Genomic DNA, 18,346 nt, shown 5'->3' with positions numbered 1-18,346 from the left:
CGGTGCCGCTTTGGATCTAAAGAATATTACATAACCACTTAACAACAGCGAAGTCAGACAAAACTAATTTAAACCGACATAGAACTGCATCAGCTGTGTATATGTTCACTGAACATGTTGTTTGATATGGATGTGTGGTTGGATGCTTCAGTGAATGCAATTTAATTCTGTGACCTTTTGGAGATGAGACAGAGAGACACACGGAGAGACAGGGAGAGAGACAAATAACTAGTTTACGGATAATAATGAAATTACTCAGGCAAATGTTTTGTTCTTTTGGTTGATTCTATCTTTCTGTCTGTTTCTCTCAAGCAGGAAAACATTTAAATATAATTCAAACCCATTTCCAGAAAAGTTGGGACGCTTCATAAAAGGTGCCCCCTGGTAACCCTCATGTTTCACGTCACAACGCTATGAACTGTGGGTAATTCCCTCAGGCAAAGTTGGCAGAAATGCGGACTTACGAAAAGGGTGCATAAATGGCTCAAAATGTCTGCGAAAGAGCCCTTGCGCACTTGACGTTTTGACTGTGGAAGAGCCCTAAGCCCTCACAGACTTAGCGAGAACGCGTTTTGAAGTCTGTGAGTCTGTGAGTGTGGACATTGGGACTGGGCCAAACACTGTCACATTGCCAGCTAAGGGACACTACATTGCACTGCAAGCGTGTCTCATTGACTCGAATTCAAACAGCTGCAACCACTGGTTGATTTTACTGTAGGTAACTAGCAAGGTGTGACCTGTAATTCAATGCAGCCAAAATGAAGGCTGGTGACGGTTATAAATGTGTCTTATTGTATTAAAGCGCCCATATTATGACTGCTTTTCAACAAGTTAAAATAGGTCTATAAGTTCCATAAAACATGTTTCTGAAGTTGTTTGCTGGAAATAGCTTGTAGGAAAAGATTCTTACCTCCCTCTATTACCCTCTGTTTCAGTCCCTTTCAAAGTGTTCTGTTTTCTGCTGCTCATTGCATATTCATTAGCTGCTGCTCCTTTGCCCACGCCCACTCTAACTGTTACCATGGTAGTGGGGGGAGAATTGCAAAATAAAGACAGCTAATTGTATAGGACCACTTACATGTCCCTCGTCTGCAGGTATTCCACGCAACACCCTAACCCTAACCCACTCTTTTAGCCAAAGTTTCTTGGCTAATCCTGCCTTGTACTGACCGAAGTTGGAGAATCAGCCTGTCTCAAAGTGGTTAGCACAAACCGACAATTTTTTGCCAACGGTAGCAGGGACATTGCCTTCAAAAATGAATTCAAGCCATGCCGCTCTTCTGTCCTCTGCGGCTGGGACACGATGGAGTGTTTTGTGCTCCTCTTTACAGCCAACAACAGCACAGTTTAAGTGGTGCTTCGACATGGTGCTTCTGAATCAGTAACAACACGGAGGATATCAGAGAAGAAGTTACTGCTGTACCTGGTGGGTGGAGCCTATAGACGGTGGAGACATTAGGTATGCTCTGTTGGGAGGGGGTGGAGGGTGGGAATATTAAAAATTTTCGGACTGTGACGTCACAGGAGTTTTCTAACAGCTCACCCAGAGACTGAAGACAGAGGACATTCAGAAACCCAAACGCCTTCAAAACAGCATGGATGTTTTTTTTTCCAAAGTTTGGAAAAAGTATCAATAAATGATTCAGAGAATCTGGAGATATCTCTGTATGCAAGGGACAAGGGCGAAAACCAATACTGGATGGCTGTGATCTTCGGGCTTTCAGGAGGCACTGCATTAAAACCATACACAATTCTGTAGTGGACATCACTGCATGGGCTCAGAAACACTTACAAAAACCATTGTCTGTGAACACAGTATGTCGCTGCATCCAGAAATGAAAGTTAAAATTCTACCAGGCAAAGAAGAAACCATATATAAACAACATCCAGAGCCACCGCCCCCTTCTCTGGGCCTGAGCTGCATTAAGATGGACTGAGGCAAAGTGGAAAACATGATGGACTGAGGCAAAGTGGAAAACATGATGGATTTAGGCAAAGTGGAAAAAAAAATTAGAAATTATTTATGAGAATCATGGACACCGTGTCCTCCAGACTGAAGAGGAGTGGGGGCCATCTGGCTTTTTATCAGCTCACAGTTCAAAAGCCAGCATCCGTGATGGTATGGGGGTGCATAATGCACATGGCATTGGTGACTTCCACATCTGTGAAGGCACCATTAATGCTGAACAATATATTCAGGTTTTGGAGCAACATATGCTGCCAGACAATGTCTTTTGCAGAGAAGGCCATATTTATTTCAGCAAGACAATGCCAAACCACATTCTGCAAATATTACAAGAGCATGGCTCTGTAGTAAAAACATGGCTCTGGGTGCTAAACTGGCCTGTCTGCAGTCCAGACCTGTCACCCACTGAAAACATTTGGTGTATTATGAAACAACAAATACAGCAAAGGAGCCCGCAAAGATTCTTAAATCTGAAATCTATATACATTGCACACACAATTACTCTTTCTCTCTCTCTTCTTCTGTCAGTCTTGTGCGGTTGGTCTCATACCAACTTAGGAAGCATGTCATGTAAACCAGCCCCCTGGTTCCAAAGCAGAAGTCTTGTAAATATCAGTGGTCGACCAAAAAGTAATCTACTTGGTGAATGAACTGGGTGTTAAATAAGCTGCAGAATGTTAGAATGTGTTTACACAGACAGCAAAATGTTTTCTACTAATTGAGCTTTTGGCCAATTAGGACTTCTCTCCTGAGATTTTTTCAGAGCCAGTTTGATTGGTCAGAAGACATATTAGTGAAAAATTATCATAATTGCATGTCTAAACTCAGCCTGGCACTGAACAACACGGTTGAGGTTAGAGTTAGGAAAGGGTTAGGTTTGAGTTCGGTATGGGTAACATTGTGGTTATGTTAGTGGTAGGGTTAAGTTATGTTTAGGTTAGGTTAGTTTGGGTTAGGTAAGGTTTAGGTTATGGTTAGGTTAGGGTAAGGTTATGATTAGCGTAGCTTTTGGTATGGTTTAGCCTTTAATGTGGGGACAATTACCAACTTTGGTTAAGTGTCAGCTTACAGCATTCAGACAATTAACTACAATGCCCGCCCTCACCATTAAGTTAACCCACCACATTAATGTCTGCCTTCAGGGCAGATCTGCCACCAAGTCATGTTTGAGTAAATGAAACCGAAAATGCGTCTGGCTGACAGACACACATTCACCACTGTATAGTTCACACGGGGAGTCTCAGTCTTCCTGGAATCCAGTAAAAATAAGGTGATGGCCCTCTCTGTCTCACAGTGGCAGTGTCTGAGGAAGCTACATGAAGGAATGCAGCTGTTCCATTAGTAGACAACACTGCCGGACCGACGGTCTGTTTCATAGTCGCATATTCAACCCCAATCTTACAATACATACAATTCAGTGTATTCACGGAATTGCTAAACGCAATTACTGGATGCGATATGGATGCGCGCGGTCCCATTCCCAACGACGGCGTGTTAGGTCGTATCAGGTCTAAGTGCCCCAGGAGATGTGATCACAAAACCCACAACCGACCGCGGCTTTCCCCCGCGGCGCACGCAGTTAATGAGACAATTTAGATGACAAATGCACCACGCACCTACTCTAGCAGGAGATACCCCCCCCGGAAAACTCTTCAGTCAAAAGCAGAGTTGCACTGGACAGTCTGTAATGCATTCGCTTCGCCAAATCCGCTTAACCCCACGGACACCTGCAGGGCTGAATCTGGGGAGGAGAGGCACTCTCTGATTTTTTAATGAACAAATGGAAAATTCGGAAAAGTCACATCAAAATGAAAAAAGAAACGTCTCTCTCTCTCTCTCTCTCTCTCTCTCTCTCTCACTCTCTGTGTGTGTGTGTGTGTGTGTAGGCGTGTGTTCGTGTTTGTATGAGTGTGTGTAGCTGTGTGGTTAGGTGTCTGAAGTCTAATGTTGGGCTAGGTAGACAAGTATTGGGACATGGTTTGACAGCGATGAATGAGTCTGTAGACTAGTATCGGGACATGGTTTGACTGCCACATAATGCGTGCATTGATAGGAAGATGCATTTGCGTGATGATGCATATGTCTGTTTACGTAATTTAACCCAGTCTATCCCACATCCCACGACATGGTAATGTGTGTGTGATGTTCAGTGCATGTGACACTTAACAATTCATTTACAAAACATGAATATGTGCTTGGACGTCTCGCATTTGTCAAAACGTGGGGATACCCTCCCCACATTCTCCCCAGATTCCCACCCCAAATATATTGTGTAGCACCAGCTACTGCACCTTTCACTTCTGGGTCTGGATTCCTTGCATTTACAGTAAGACCTAATCTTTATAACCAAAATGACTAATTCACAGGGGAAATATCAAATGTGTAGGACTGGTTTAATTATTGTTCTATCCCCAGCATACAATCATCCGTGTTCACGATTCTCTTTCATACTAGCATTAGTGTAGTTTGTTTTCCCCTTTTCCCCTTTTTATATCGTCAATATCCACCTGCAAGTCTCTTCACATCCGCTTCATAGCCGGCGTCGCTGCGGCTGCGCTTTAGATTCTGCATTCTGCAAGGTAGCCAATGGATGCGCGTACGCGAGACGGCATCCAGCACTAGAGCGCTGCTGGTTTGACAGAAGCAGGGTAGGAGAGAACTGGTGCGATAACCGGAGAACCGAACGGAGGACCGCAGGCTGTGAGGCTGTAACGAGTCAGAGCTGTAGCCGGAGACGGTCCTACACTGGGAGACAAAAAAAGGAATCACCTACATCCTTCAATATATAGAGCCTCGAGAAGACCTGTCGCCGTTTGCTGTATCCGGTGAGATTTGTGTTTTCATTTAATTTTGCGGGTGTTTTTTATTTTTATGCAGTTTATGTGTGTGTGTGTTTGTGTAGGCTGTATGTGACGACGATATCCCCGCTGCTTTGCGCATTTGGTGCAGTGGAAGTGGTCTACTCGAGGAGTATGGCGGGCCAGTTGTGCATTTCCCATAGCAACTGATGATGTTGCGGATATTTCCGTATGATGTTGTTCAAGCGGGAATATGATGGATTGACACTGTATCTTTGTTCTGAGGGATTAAAGGAATATTATTTCATTCACTCGCATCAAAGGATAACACCAGCAGCTATGTGATTCAGAGCGCCTGTGGCTATGATAAAACACACACTTATCGTTGTCTAGTCTGTGGTGGCTCTTTGTCTTGTGATTATCATTATTGTTTTCTTTTCTATTTGTTATGGCTGTATATTCTATGGTTATATTCAGAATAGATGATTGGTTGTGGGAGGCCGCCGGTGTTATAACAGTATAGGGATTAGACAACTGAGATGGTGAAAAATGCCGTTGCCCAGCTGTGAATTATATAATCGTGTAGGAATTCTAAGTAACCTCTCTGTTATGTAGCATGTAGCATAGGCCGGTGTGTCGTAAAGGCGCGAGACATTTAACAAAACGCAGGTGCAACAATGCGGGCTTACGTTGTACACATGCACGCTGCAGCAATTATTACAGTGCAGCTCACAACCCTTCCGTTACACCGGCATGACTATGCTGTCAGTCCATTGCATCGATCTGTGACGTCAAAGCCCGGTAACGATTAATGAGAGGTTTATTCCCAGAAGTACGTTAGTGCTGTCAAGGCCACTACAGTGTGTGGTTGGTGTAATTTTTAAAATTAAGGACAATGTCTGCTGTGCCCATGAGAGCTTGCGTGAGCCAGACCCCTTCCCGGCATCATCTGTGCTAAATGGAGGCTCCAAGAACACTGAGAGGGATTCTAGAACACAGTGGGGGGCTCTAGAACACTGAGGGGGACTCTAGAACACTGAGGGGAACACAGTGTTCACTGTGGGTGGGGGTTCCTACAGGTGTAGAATCTTCTTTGTTCAGTTTACATCCATTACCAATACAGAAGGTTTAAGGACACCCTTTTCCATATGGTGGAATGTGTTTTTATAGGGGCCTAATGTGAGTTTGGGGAACTGCTCCAAAACATATTTGTTAACATATGTTCACAACAGGCCCCCCCCCCACCCCCCCAGACAGAAAAAAATTAATCGGATGAAAAGTTAAATGGAACTTAATAATCTGAGGATTGAGTGTTTGAGCCCATGTTTTGAATGTTATGTCTTCCTGACAAAAGCTGGGATGAATGCTTCGCACACTAGACAAACATACAAATACACAAACACTTATACACACACACACAAGTACACACAATCAAGCATGCACACACACAGACATACACACACACTGGGATTTGTTGTGATTGTCACCAGGGTGACAGATGTCTACAGGAATTATTCTTTGATATGGTTCCCATGACTATGACCTTAAGACGACCTTGGCGTGGTTGTTATAAAACGATTCCAGGAAAGCTCTGAGTAATGGGGGAGGAAATAGAAATGAAGCTTTTATGAAAGTTTGCTCTCCAAAATGTTGTCCTTTGTGGTGTTTGTTGTATGTCACCTGTCACAACTCGGGTGGGTGACGTGACTGGATTGGTGACAGCCATGACTTGCTGGAACAAACCCCAAGCCGGCCCACAGGGCTTTAACCTTCTCCGGCCGAAATGGCTTTGACATAGTCCGGCCCATAGGGCTTTAACTGAATCCCTGAGTGTTGTCCTTGTTGTATTGTTCCCAGCTTGGAAACCCACCAGGACATTTTGAACTGCATGTAATTAAGTCAATTAAGAAGAAATTGTAATTTGCAGTGATGCCCTTTAACTCAACTACAAAGAGCCACATGTTGACATAAGACATATGGCTTATGGGACATCTTCACCGCCCATTGTCATCCTCCTTCAAGATGCGTGACCCCCCCCGAGGACGTTGTTTATTCCGAAGCCTCTATGACCTGACTGCAATGCCCCGTTTCGCCCCCCCGATCTTCACACACGCCTCATCGGCATCAGGGCCTGTGACCTGAACACTCCCACCAGCTCTGTGTGGGCGGGGCTAGGCCCTCCACAGTCTGGCTTCAAGAAACTCATTGGAGGGATCCTACATGCCTACCCAGGTGAGTGTCATGGCAAGGCAATTAGTCTGTGGGATTGAGGCACTCAGCTCTCAGATGGAGCCCAGACTGTCTGAAGGGCACTCAGCATTCAGATGGAGCCCAGACTGTCTGAAGGGCACTCAGTACACAGATTGAGCCCAGACTGTCTGATGGGCACTCAGCTCTCAGATGGAGCCCACACTGTCTGAAGGACACCCAGCTCTCAGATGGAGCCCAGACTGTCTGATGGGCACTCAGCATTCAGATGGAGCCCAGACTGTCTGAAGGGCACTCAGCTCTCAGATGGAGCCCATGCTGTCTGATGGGCACTCAGCTCTCAGATGGAGCCCACACTGTCTGAAGGACACCCAGCTCTCAGATGGAGCCCATGCTGTCTGATGGGCACTCAGCTCTCAGATGGAGCCCAGACTGTCTGAAGGACACCCATCTCTCAGATGGAGCCTAGACTGTCTGATGGGCACTCAGCATTCAGATGGAGCCCAGACTGTCTGAAGGGCACTCAGTACACAGATGGAGCCCAGACTGTTTGAAGGGCACTCAGCTCTCAGATGGAGCCCATGCTGTCTGATGGGCACTCAGCTCTCAGATGGAGCCCACACTGTCTGAAGGACACCCAGCTCTCAGATGGAGCCCATGCTGTCTGATGGGCACTCAGCTCTCAGATGGAGCCCACACTGTCTGAAGGACACCCAGCTCTCAGATGGAGCCCACACTGTCTGAAGGACACCCAGCTCTCAGATGAAGCCCATGCTGTCTGATGGGGACTCAGCTCTTACATGGAGCCCAGACTGTCTGAAGGGCTCTCTTCTCTCAGATGGAGCCCATACTATCTGATGGGCACTCAGCTCTCAGCAAACTGCCCCACCTTTTGTTTGTGTTTGTTGTTGTATTAGGTCAGGAACCACATGAAATGAACAGGTCTGGATGGAGATTTGCTGAATTGGAACACGTTCAAGGACATTTGAGATGTGAAGCATCTGTTTGGTGAGGTTGCCATAGAGATTGTCTAGAACAGCTGTTTACAGTGGGGAGAACAAGTATTTGTTACACTGCCGATTTTGCAGGTTTTCCCACTTACAAAGCATGTAGAAGTCTGTAATTGTTATCATAGGTACACTTCAACTGTGAGAGACGGAATCTAAAACAATCCAGAAAAATCACATTGTATGATTTGTAAGTAATTAATTTGTATTTTGTGCACCTGTAGCACTTTGAGATGTGTCCTTCACGTGTAAAGTGCAATACAAATAAAACGTATTATTATAATTATTTTATTGCATGACATAAGTATTTGATACATCAGAAAAGCAGAACTTAATATTTGGTACAGAAACCTTTGTTTACAATGGCAGAAATCATACGTTTCCTGTAGTTCTTGACCAGGTTTGCACACACTGCAGCAGGGATTTTGGCCCACTCCTCCATACAGACCTTCTCCAGATCCTTCAGGTTTCGGGGTTGTCGCTGGGCAATATAGACTTTCAGCTCCCTCCAAAGATTTTCTATTGGGTTCAGGTCTGGAGACTGGCTAGGCCACTCCAGGACCTTGAGATGCTTCTTACGGAGCAACTCCTTAGTTGCCCTGGCTGTGTGTTTCGGATCGTTGTCATGCTGGAAGATCCAGCCACGACCTATCTTCAATGCTCTTACTGAGGGAAGGGGGTTGTTGGCCAAGATCTCGTGATACATGGCCCTATCCATCCTCCCCTCAATACGGTGTAGTCGTCCTATGCCCTTTGCCGAAAAGCATCCCCAAAGAATGATGTTTCCACCTCCATGCTTCACAGTTGGGATGGTGTTCTTGGGGTTGTACTCATCTTTCTTCTTCCTCCAAACACGGCGAGTGGAGTTTAGACCAAAAAGCTCAAATTTTGTCTCATCAGACCACACAACCTTCTCCCATTCCTCCTCTGGATCATTCAGATGGTCATTGGCAAACTTCAGACAGGCCTGGACATGCGCTGGCTTGAGCAGGGGGACCTTGCGTGCGCTGCAGGATTTTAATCCATGACGGTGTTGTGTGTTACTAATGGTTTTCTTTGAGACTGTGGTCCCAGCTCTCTTCAGGTCATTGACCAGGTCCTGCTGTGTAGTTCTGGACTGATCCCTCACCTTCCTCATGATCATTGATGCCCCACGAGGTGAGATCTTGCATGGAGCCCCAGACCGAGGGAGATTGGCCGTCATCTTGAACCATTTTCTAATAATTGCGCCAACAGTTGTTGCCTTCTCACCAAGCTGCTTGCCTATTGTCCTGTAGCCCATCCCAGCCTTGTGCAGGTCTACAATTTTATCCCTGATGTCCTTACACAGCTCTCTGGTCTTGGCCATTGTGGAGAGGTTGGAGTCTGTTTGATTGAGTGTGTGGACAGGTGTCTTTTATACAGGTAACGAGTTCAAACAGGTGCAGTTAATTCAGGTAATGAGAACAGGAGGGCTTCTTAAAGAAAAACTAATAGAGCTGGGAGAGCCGGAATTCTTACTGGTTGGTAGGTGATCAAATACTTTGCAATATTTTGCAATAAAATGCAAATTAATTACTTAAAAATCATACAATGTGATTTTCTGGATTTTTGTTTTTTCTCTCACAGTTGAAGTGTACCCTGTCCTCACCCGCTCCGTCCCTCCACCTGTCACCCTGTCCTCACCCGCTCCGTCCCTCCACCTGTCACCCTGTCCTCACCCGCTCCATCCCTCCACCTGTCACCCTGTCCTCACCCGGTCCGTCCCTCCACCTGTCACCCTGTCCTCACCCGCTCCATCCATCCACCTGTCACCCTGTCCTCACCCGCTCCGTCCCTCCACCTGTCACCCTGCCCTCACCTGCTCCATCCCTCCACCTGTCACCCTGTCCTCACCCGCTCCGTCCCTCCACCTCTCACCCTGTCCTCACCCGCTCCGTCCCTCCACCTGTCACCCTGCCCTCACCCGCTCCATCCCTCCACCTGTCCCCCTGTCCTCACCCGCTCCGTCCCTCCACCTCTCACCCTGTCCTCACCCGCTCCATCCCTCCACCTGTCACCCTGCCCTCACCCGCTCCATCCCTCCACCTGTCACCCTGCCCTCACCCGCTCCATCCCTCCACCTCTCACCCCGTCCTCACCCGCTCCATCCCTCCACCTCTCACCCTGTCCTCACCCGCTCCATCCCTCCACCTGTCACCCTGTCCTCACCCGCTCCACTTCTCTCCCCTCTCTCGTCTCCGGTCTCCCTCTGCAAAATATAAAATTGGGTAGGTTATTTAAACAGGGGCCCAAGCAGCCCCTCAGATCCCCACACGATGGGCAACCGACGGGTGAGTGTGGAGGTCAAGTAGTCTGATGATCCAGAGGTTTACTGGGGCAGTAGTTTACAGTAGGAAAAGTAAAGGGAAACACAGCGTGCACACATATTTGCACAAACACACAAACACACACACCTTTTGTTGCATTGACGGCTTAGAGTTTTGGACCGTTTTTAATTGCTCTGTACATTTTCCACTGGTGGCCTGTATTGGAATTAGTGACGTAAGACCTTAGATCCAGAGAGACCAAATTAGGAAGTAAGAACTCTTGTCCAAGGACCGCTGCTACGTTCAATGGGGTTTGTGAAGTAGGAAGTTCACAGGTCACTGTTTATAATTGTTTTGGTCAGCTGGATTTTGCCGTTTGAACGACGCTTGGCTTTTTTTGTGTTAAATCCTCAAAGATCCCTCTCCCGCTTTTTGCCACAAGCTTTTAGTGCAACAATAGTTTATAGGAAGATGAACGATAATCTCACATTGATATAGGTGTACGCTGCCAAGCTATACTCTATTGAGGGGGTGAGAAAAGTATTGAGCACTGGACTTAAAATGGGGTGGAAAAAACCCTATTGTTTTAGACGTTGTTGTACAGTATAAACTGTAAATGGTGGACTTTTAGGACCAGTACAGGCCGTATTCACTAAGAACCGTTAATACTCTATTGCAATGTAAGGTACTACACATTTTACAGTACATACAGTGAGGTTTAAATGATTAGAAAACGATTAGAGAAGATTTAGACAAGATTTAGGTCAAAGAAACCATTGCCCATTCTCCGGCTCACAACCGTCAACACGTTCCGAGTGGTTGCCATGTGTCGACCAACCAGACGTGAGCTCAGAACAATGATTATTAAACACGTTTTCTGGGAGCATAATTGACTGTGACTTTTTTTGTGACTTTTCTTTCCCTCTTCCACATGCTTGTGCTCTGTGTGTGTCAAGGTGTGTCTGCGTTCATTTGTCTGTGTGTGTGTGTGTTTATGTGTGTGTGTGTGTGTCTGTGTACTGCTCCACAGATCTTTTCTCAGCATTACGTGGGAGGGAAATTTCAATATTTCTTCCTTGCATGTCAGCTTTGAATGTTTTCATATTTAATTAAAAGATGGGATTCATTTAAAATCTAATCTTGGATCCCTCATGCGCATGTATAGAATGCAATAGAATGCACAGTAACAATTTTAGAATCTATAGAACCTTCCATAATTCTGCATTTTCATAACATTCATTATTCTTCCAAGATTCTACCGATGTTCTCCCATACAGTCTAGATATGAATGACTGCCTAATTTACATTTTAAGCCATGATTAGTATGTATTTGAAATGTTCAGCCTTTTGATAAGAGTTCTAAAAATACATCCTCCCACAATTCTATCAAGTCTCTCCCATACATCTAGCTATGTATGAGTACTTCAGAATATACATGGAAAGCCTTTTTTTATATCAACATGCTGCGGTATATGGGTGTCAGATTGCCTAGTAGTTAGAGTTTTGGCCCAGTTACAGGAAGGTCAATCGTTTAAATTCCCACGCCAACAAAGTGAAAAAGGTGTAATGCCCTTTAGCAAGCCACTCAATGCTAATTGCTCCTGTGTTCCTGTAAGGGGAGGAGAGTGGCTGCTAAATGACTGAAATGTGCTCTACGTTCACCCACTATTCACCTCTGGTTTTCTCTCATTCCCATCCCCCAGCTGGGAGAATGGTGATCAGCGAGCGGCTACTTCTAATTGACTGGAGATGTGTAGTCGATATCGGAGTGGTGTGGGAAAATGAAACCCCCGTCAACGTTCCCTGCTTCTGGAACCCTTGTCTTCGTCCTACTTGTCTGAGGTTGACGCAGAGGGCCGCCCTGGCGCTTCAATGGAAGCTTTTGACGGCACTGAAATAAATAAAGAATGCCATTGTGGAGGAGACAAACCGCCCGGCAGCTGGCCTGTTCGCCAGGGAAGAGGGTGAAACAAGAACAAGCCGGCCGGGCTCACTCCGGTCCCACCGGGTATAATCATCGACGTGGGTGTGGTCTTGGCGGGTCCATTGATAAGCCAATTAGAAGGGCCGGTTTCTGTTTATGGTCTGTCTGTCCCCTCCAGAGGGGACGAGGTCGGGGTGGTCGTGGGAGGAGATTGGTACTGTGACCCGGAATGGGAGGTCTGCCAGAGACGCTCACTTTCCACCCCCTGTCTGTTTTCACAGGGGACACTATGGCCCCGCTGTGATTGGGTTTTAACTTGGGTTTTTATTACCCGGGGTGTTATTGCATCATAAAGTACAGAAGAGTGACCATCTGCAATGAGCACTTAGCTGTTGTCCCCCTTGCCTCAGCCTGCTTTGCCCTCACATGGTTCTGGTCCTTAGGACAGCAGTGTGTTTTATACCCCTTAATTACAGACAGGCAATATACCAGAGTGAAGTAAACACACAACGCAAAAACATGTCTCCTGTGGATAATCAGATTCTGCCATCTGCACTGTGATAGACCTGTTACTACAGACTGGGAGGCTTAATAGACCTGTTACTACAGACTGGGAGGTCTAGACCTGTTACTACAGACTGGGAGGCTTAATAGACCTGTTACTATAGATTGGGAGGCTTAATAGACCTGTTACTACAGACTGGGAGGTCTATACCTGTTATTACAGACTGGGAGGCTTAATAGACCCGTTACTAAAGACTGGGAGGCTTAATAGACCTGTTGCTACAGGCTGGGAGGTCTAGACCTGTTATTACAAACTGGGAGGCTTAATAGACCCGTTACTATAGACTGGGAGGCTTAATAGACCTGTTGCTACAGACTGGGAGGTCTAGACCTGTTACTACAGACTGGGAGGTTTTAATAGACCTGCTACTATAGACTGGAAGGTCAAGACCTGTTACTACAGACTTGGAGGCTTAATAGACCTGTTATTAAAGACTGGGAGGTCAAATAGACCTGTTATTACAGACTGGGAGATCTTAATAGACATGTAACTACAGACTGGGAGGTCTAGACCTATTACTACAGACTGGGAGGTCTTAATAGACCTGCTACTATAGACTGGGAGGTCCAGCCTTAAAACCCTCTTCTCGTAAGAGACTGGTCTAAAATTAAATAAGCTTTTGTCATTCTCTAAGGGTTCCAATGTGGGTTGAATAAATGATGACTGTTTTAATAATATTGGCCTACATTTCCAGATGACAAAACATGTTTTTTCATAGTGCATTATCAGGGCAATGTGAATGGTTAATTAAGATTTCACTTAATTGAGAGAAAAACAATCTCTTTTTCTTTCTTTCTCTCTTTCTCTCACTTTAAATGTATACATCTTCCCACCTCACCATGCCCCCCCTCCCTGTTCCTTGGTAGGAGAAAACTAATTACCATCTTTTAAGGTCACCTACAGTCTCTATCTCTCCCCAGGGACTGCCAGCCATCAAATGTATTTGAAGAATACCCAAACTAGTGATTTCAACGATCTTCATTGTGTGAATCAGATTATCTACTTCAGGGCTACAACAAAACTGTGAAATATCTTGTGTTCCCGAGGAAAGATCTGAGAACCCATGCTCTAGACTGGGACCCTGCTCTGGACTAGACCAGTTCTGTTGACCAGACCCAGACTAAAACCCAGATCTAGACCCAGTCCTGTCGACCAGACCCAGCCTAAAACCCAGATCTAGACCCAGTCCTGTTGACCAGACCCAGACTAAAACCCATACCTAGATCCAGTCCTGTTGACAAGACCCAGACCTAGATCCAGTCCTGTTGACAAAACCCAGACCTTGATCCACTCCTGTTGACAAGACCCAGACCTAGATCCAGTCCTGTTGACTAGACCCAGACTAAAACCCAGATCTAGACACAGTTCTGTCGAACCAGACCCAGACTAAAACCCAAACCCAGACTAAAACCCAGACCTAGACCCAGTCCTGTCAAACGGGTTAGTGTCATCATGAAGGCTGTTGTCTGATGTGCAAATTGTCATAATTGTCATGTTTATGTATTTTTGGGGAAGACTACTCTTTGAAGTTCGCATGCAAGATCTTGTCCCGCAGCACTGAGTAATAATCAGATCGCTGAATCTAATTGCTTATGTGAATTAATTTAGCACAATCATTTCCCCTTAATTATAACCGTTTGGCTTATTCCATTTCTTCCAATATTCCATTTTTTAACACACTGCATCTCCACAAAGATAATTACCTTTTTTAATGACTTGGATCGTGACCAACAGCTCTATATTGGGAGGAAAGTATTCATACCAAATGGCCCCCTATTCCCTTTGTTGTGAACTAGCCCATTAGGCTCTGGCCAAAAGTAGTTCACTAGAAAGGGAATAGGGTGCCATTTTGAATAAATCCGCAGGCAGACAGATTTATTATGGATGAATGGCCTCTATGTGTCTGTACTACAGAGATACAAGGGTAAAAACGCACCCAGAAATCTGTCTGGTCTTGAATACATCTGAGAGTCTTTCAGCTTTGACAGACGTTACATGAACTAGTTGTTTTTTTGTTCTTGCTGTGCCTTTAGGAGACAGTTTTTTAACTTGGGTTTGTTAGTTGACCCAGCTCTCTGCAGACACTGCTGGCCTGTCCAGCCAATCTGTGTAAGTACTTTGTTGTTTTTCTCTGTCACCAAGTTTGAAAAGCATCAATACACCTGTGAGAGAGTAAAACATTGTGTTTAGCTTGTGTCCAGCATAAGCCTCTGCACTTTGATTTTGTGAGACCGGCAAAACCTGAATGTGCTCTGACAAAGTCAACGTTGCATTTCAGCGGAAGTCATTCATCGCCAACCAATATAGTAAAAATATCGTGTATGTGTCCTCCGATAAAGTTTTTGAACCCTATAGCCTTGTCCAAATGGGATGCCAGAATCATGCGTCGCTGCATCAGCGGAGTTATTTTATTTTGGGAACTGCTAAGTGTTTGTTCTGGTGCCTCTATGCAGCACCTTGCTTCTATACCGATGGAGGTGTAAAGGAAACATGACAATAGATTTAGCAGTAAATGTAATGTAGCTGAATTAAATGGAGTGGAAGTCACATACCTTTCCCCCGCGGGTCAGTCTTTTCTCGCACCAGTGTGTCAGGTCTCTCCTGAGATCAGATGTCCTGGGAGTGTCATGTAAGTGTTGGATCATGCACACACACACACACACACACACACTAAACAGTAACCAGTGGAGCAGATCCAATATATCTTTCTTTCTTTCTTCCCCTCCCATCTTTCAGTCGTTTCTTCGTACATCTCTCAACTACAGGCTTGCCTCGTTATAATAACTCTAAACTGACTTGGGACAGTTGCATATCATGGTGATCCTTCCTGAGACCTCCAGAACCGTTCTTTGAGGACGGACAGGGTATTAAGATTTGAATGATAATCACATTTTTAAGGCAAACCATTAACATCCTAAAAACTGTAAATAGAAGTAAGGTTCTTTGATGATTCTTTGGATGTCAAGAAGGATTCCGGCAGTTGAAAGAAGGATTTTACATAAAACAATTTATGTATATATGTTTCCCAGTATGTTCTACTGCAAGATGCTTTTCAATTGTTTTTTAAATATATTTGGTTTCAATGTACCTTGACTTGTCGATTCATGTTGTGATATATTATGCTTAATAATGTTGCCATAATGTGCAGTTTTCTAAACTCCTTTGGGTGTGACAAAAATAAGGCATTGGAAACCTGGTTTAAAATAACACTTCATGTCAGGGTCATATGGCCATATACCTCCCTTAGCTGGAGTCAGGCCTGGCCCTAAACATAAGCCACATAAGCGACAGCTTAGGGCCCCCTACTGCTAGTGAGCCCCGGACCACTAAGGGAATCAAATTTTGCTTAGGGCCCCCAGAAGGCTAGAGCCGGCACTGCTGGGGTTCACGTATTGGCCTCACCCCCTCATGCCATTGCTTGAAGTGTTGCCCCTGAAGGACGTTCGCACAAAGAGCTGTGTTTTAAATTATTCATTATCTCTCTCACATCTATGCAGAAATGGCTCTCTTTTACTCGTTGCTTGTTCACTGTTTTTGCCTTGGGATGTCTTGTCATCTTACAGATAAAGGATGAAAAACTACTACTATGCAATTAATTATAGATGAATTAACTAGGCTTGGTCTCACTTTCAAACATGGCCCTAGCTCCTGGTGAATCTCATTCCACTGACCTGAGGTCTGTTGGATTGGTTGTACATCCAAAAGAGCGTAAAAACTTTAATCAGCATTGTACTCTGAGTTAGGAGGGCTTTAGATAGACAAGAAATGTAGCTAATCCGTTTACTCGTTTTCCTTTCACTACCAACTTTACTCAAAGTTAGCTGAACCGAGAAAAAGCATCTTGGTTGAGCAAATTAATGTTCATTATGCAAACTCAGAATGGAAATGTAGCTGGTTGGCTTGAAATGGTAAGTTTAATCATTAATCTTTGATGCAGATGCCAGATGTGTTCAAAGTCAAATTACTCGGATGTGTTTAATAGTTTAGGGAAGTTCCAAATTAAGACCTATATGACAAGGCACATGGAGTTAATTAACCAATTACCTTAATTGATAGTTTTTCTTTTTGTTTCTTTGATCACTGGTTAGTTATGAACTCAATCTAGCTGGTAATTTAGGTAATTTATTGGGAACTTTCCTCAGCTGCTGAACACAGCCATGGACTTTTCCCTTGTACTTTTCACACCTCCGGCAGTCGGTAATATGAAGTTCTAATTGCTCGGTTTCCCTGGCAAGACTCCAATAAGAAGTACACATCACTTTGCCATTGAGCATTATGGAGCATTATGAAGCATTATGGAGTATTATGGAGCATTATTGAGCATTATGGAGCATTTGTTTGGGAATGTGTGCCATTCACTTGTTATTGTTGCACCCCTATGACAGCTCTGACCTTTAACCCTTTGACATTTGTCCCCTGCTGTGACACTTTATTGCAGTGATTGATATTATCAGCAATAGTAGATCCATAAGGTTAAGTGATTGATATTATCAGCGATAGTGGATCCATAAGGTTAAGTGATTTATATTATCAGCGATAGTGGATCCATAAGGTTAAGTGATTGATATTATCAGCGATAGTGGATCCATAAGGTTAAGTGATTGATATTATCAGCGATAGTGGATCCATAAGGTTGAGCGTGTTGGGTTATATTGACACGGCCATTGATCCCGAGATCAGGTTTCTCCGTGTGTGTTCTGATGTGTCTGTGTGTGAGGTCTGTTCAGGAGATGAATGATGCTAAGATCAGGACAGAGGGACGTCTCTAACTGTTTACCCGACAGCATTAACCACGGCAGACTTTGGTTTATGAACACGGTAAGCACTCACAGGGAGGAACAAGTTCATTTCTCCTCTCATCCTGTCTTGAGCTCTGTCTCCCCTCATAATTCTTCTCTCTCTCTCTCCCTCTCTCTCTCTCGCTCTCCCTCTCTCTCTCTCTCTCCCTCTTTCTCTCTCTCTCTCCCTCTTTCTCATGGAACCTTAATAACTAAAACCCTGCAGCAATACATTTGTGTTTATGGTGACCCCTTATTTTGAGGGACCTGAAAGTGTTTCTGTAGATGCCCGAAATATTATCTACTGACTCTCAGTAACATTTTACTATCTACTCACCCATACCTCAATGCTAGATGAGGGATCTTAATGCCAACCAGTTTTCAGGGCAACTTGCCTGAAAAAAATATCCAGAATGTGAAGTGGATTTATATCCCTGGCTCAAATTACAATCATACAGTCTTTGCTGTAGTGTCGCATACAGCCAGATCCTGGTTTGGCTTGAAAATGCTGGGGACCTGAAATCTGACAATTCACTCCCAGCAAGGTTTTTGTAACTGGGTCCCGCTTGGAAAATGTCTATTTCCAGCTCATGGGTAAAATGTACTTTGCAATTGTCCATGTGAACCCTGTGGGTTGTGAACAGCATGTGAGTGTGTGTGTGTGTGTGTGTGTGTGAGCTGTGTAGATAGAGACAGAAACACAGAGAAAGATGGAGATGAAGATAGCACCAATGCCACATTGTCATCCATCACTCCACACCAACACAGTCTGGTCTGATGCCTGGGCTTTAGTTTCACCGCGTGTGGGTTGA

At 44.8% G+C, this 18,346-nt stretch overlaps 1 protein-coding gene across 10 annotated transcripts in view; it reads left to right on the top strand.

Moving 5' to 3' along the window:
* Window positions 1-4,486: 4,486 nt before the first annotated feature.
* Window positions 4,487-18,346, top strand: part of nrcama (neuronal cell adhesion molecule a) — a 63,104-nt gene continuing 49,244 nt past the window's right edge. For 3 of the 10 annotated variants that reach the window (XM_020056413.3, XM_020056418.3, XM_010895128.5), the window contains exon 1: window positions 4,488-4,791. The gene's annotated coding sequence lies outside the window, so the exon portion shown is untranslated. Of the gene's footprint in view, window positions 4,792-18,346 lie in introns of all 10 variants that reach the window. The other 7 variants (XM_020056415.3, XM_020056414.3, XM_034287805.1 and 4 more) reach the window with 4 other exon arrangements.

Source organism: Esox lucius, chromosome 18 (assembly GCF_011004845.1).
Source record: "Esox lucius isolate fEsoLuc1 chromosome 18, fEsoLuc1.pri, whole genome shotgun sequence".
In the NCBI taxonomy this organism is placed as follows: Eukaryota; Metazoa; Chordata; class Actinopteri; order Esociformes; family Esocidae; genus Esox; species Esox lucius.
The sequence above is the reverse complement of the archived record's forward strand: the minus strand, read 5'-3'. Positions and strand labels throughout refer to the sequence as shown.